The sequence below is a fragment of the Ostrea edulis genome, chromosome 4, assembly GCF_947568905.1.
Source record: "Ostrea edulis chromosome 4, xbOstEdul1.1, whole genome shotgun sequence".
In the NCBI taxonomy this organism is placed as follows: Eukaryota; Metazoa; Mollusca; class Bivalvia; order Ostreida; family Ostreidae; genus Ostrea; species Ostrea edulis.
In genome coordinates this window covers 37,697,070-37,699,569 of record NC_079167.1, presented here as the reverse complement: position 1 = coordinate 37,699,569, position 2,500 = coordinate 37,697,070, and positions in this window count along the sequence as shown.

Sequence of the window (2,500 nt, the reverse complement as noted above, 5' to 3'; positions counted from 1 at the left end):
TTCCTAAAAAGTTATACTACGACCTTGACCTTTGACCTTGAAAAACAATAGGCATCTTCCTCTCATCATGGTGATCAAATGTACCAAGTTGTAAAGTCCTAGGCTTATGGTTCAGTCTGTATCCTGCCCACAAGGTCCGGACAGACAGACAGCCGACGCCATACCATAATACGTCCCGTCTTCGACGGGCGTATAAAAAAAGTTTGACCCTCGTATTATGAACCCACCCTAGCCCCATGCGGTTATGACTTAAATGAACTCGAGTTTAAAAAACCTGAGAATTTACCAATACGACTAACATTACCTTGCTGTTCTAGAGAAGATGTTATAAAGAATTTTTCCTTATACTATATAGATTCCTAAATATTCATGAGGAATTTATTATCGCATAATTTGTCTAGAACCACCCCTCGCAAAATAATATTACTCTTATTCTCATAATGCTGAAATACATGCAAAAACTCTCAATGAACAGTCACCAAAAAAAACAACAACCCAACATCCTTGAATTCATAGAATTAAAAAATTGAGACTGTTTGGATATTATAGTAAATTTTTCCTGCTTATAGCAAAGTGCTGAGGACACACAATATTCAAGAAATTCATGACATGTTTTAAAACTACTGGAAATGAAAATCACTTTGCTGTAAGCATGAATTCCTGATCAGCATGTTCACTGTAACTTTTTTTTACTGTAATATGATTTAGTGTGGCTCTGTTGCGTTTGATAGTATTTTTTTAAAGGGATAGTTTAGGTGATTTTGTTGAATTTAAAATTAAAATGAATCTAAATGACTCATAGAAGTCATTTTCTGTAAATAGTAACAATTTGATGCATTTATCTACATTTATTTCAGAGATTAAAACAATTATAATCTTCAAATTACCTCCCCTAAATTTTTGCTTCCTGGATAAAAATTCAATCTGATGTACAAGTTGGCTCCTTTTGATGAGCATGCAAGCATTTCAAAGTTGATAAAGATGTCATTTATCCTTTTTTATAATATGAGAAATTAATAGGATAATTTGGGGTGAGGAAAAAATCACCAAAATGAGGTATACACCATCTCCTTAAATTTCTTTGTTCTCATGTAAAACTTTGAATTCAAATTTAAGCCCCACCTTAGTCAAATATGAATATGCATGCACTACATTAGAATGCTTGCATGTTGATATGACTAATCACAACCATGGTTCTTGAAAATATTTTCAAAGATTACATGTATTCCCATTTAAAACTTTGAACCTGTATTGAGGCTCCAAATAACCTACCCCTGACAGATTTCCCCACTACCATAGAATGCTTGCAGATTTTTCAAAATTTCCCTCATGTAAACCTTTGAACTCGTATTGTGGCAACAACCTACCGGGTACCCTTGGGGATTATGATTTCAACAAACATTGCATCTCAACTACCCAAAGATGCTTGCATAGTAATGACTAATCATGGCCCTGCTGGTAAGGGGCAATGATTTGAACAAACTTCAATGTGCATTCAGTGTGAAGTACTCTTCACCCAAGGGTGGACTGTGCCCAAGTAGGTTGAAATGGGCCAAGTAGCTTCACAATGTGAACATTTACAGATGGATGGCAAATGAACAATGGCTGATCAGAAAAGCTCACTTGCGGTTATAGCTCAGGTGAGCCAAAAACAAACACGAAATACCAAATTTTCACTGAACATTGTAACAAATGTATAATATATATATGACATTTTTCTGCGTTTCAAAGGAAGTCAGCCATTATGACGATGCATTATTCCTCTTTAGGAACTCATGACCCAAATGTGTGTTTTATCTGGTTATCTCGCTCATATTCACTTAGCTCCTTAATAGCACCGAGTGTGAAATCACCACTCCTGCAATGTTACCTGCCATGAGGACTTGCTTAATCTGTCAGTTTTCCCACAATCTAAATACATTGCAGTTTGTTAACATTTACGGAATTGCCCATGGCCCATCATTTCCTGTCTGGATAAAAAAACCGAGAGGTTGATTAACAATGTTTTATTGTAAATATTGCACAAGGTACAGAAAATATAAAATGGATGGCATTCAATGTGAATATTGCCAGACATTACAGATGAACAAGGTATTAGTTGATACTTTTGGCAAGATGTACCAATGTTTCAATAGATGTACAAAACTCTGGAATATGGCTGAAAATTTACTGTAAACCAACTTATATGCAAGCAACATTTTTTTTGCAATTTACTAGTGATAAAATAGTTCCCATGACTAATTTTTGCGATCGAGAACATTTGAAACAAATATGAGACATTAATTGACTGGTTTGTGGCAAGAAATATATTCATGATGAGATTCTTACAAACCTTGCAATAATTTATTGCATGTGAATGAGTTGGTCTTCAGTATTCTAAATGTTTCAGAGGAACCCGATGCCCCCGCTAGTAATTACCTAAATGCAAGTACAGCCAATGAATTTACCATGTCAACTGCAACAGAAACTGAGCTTAATATGAAACTTGTCCACAACTCCT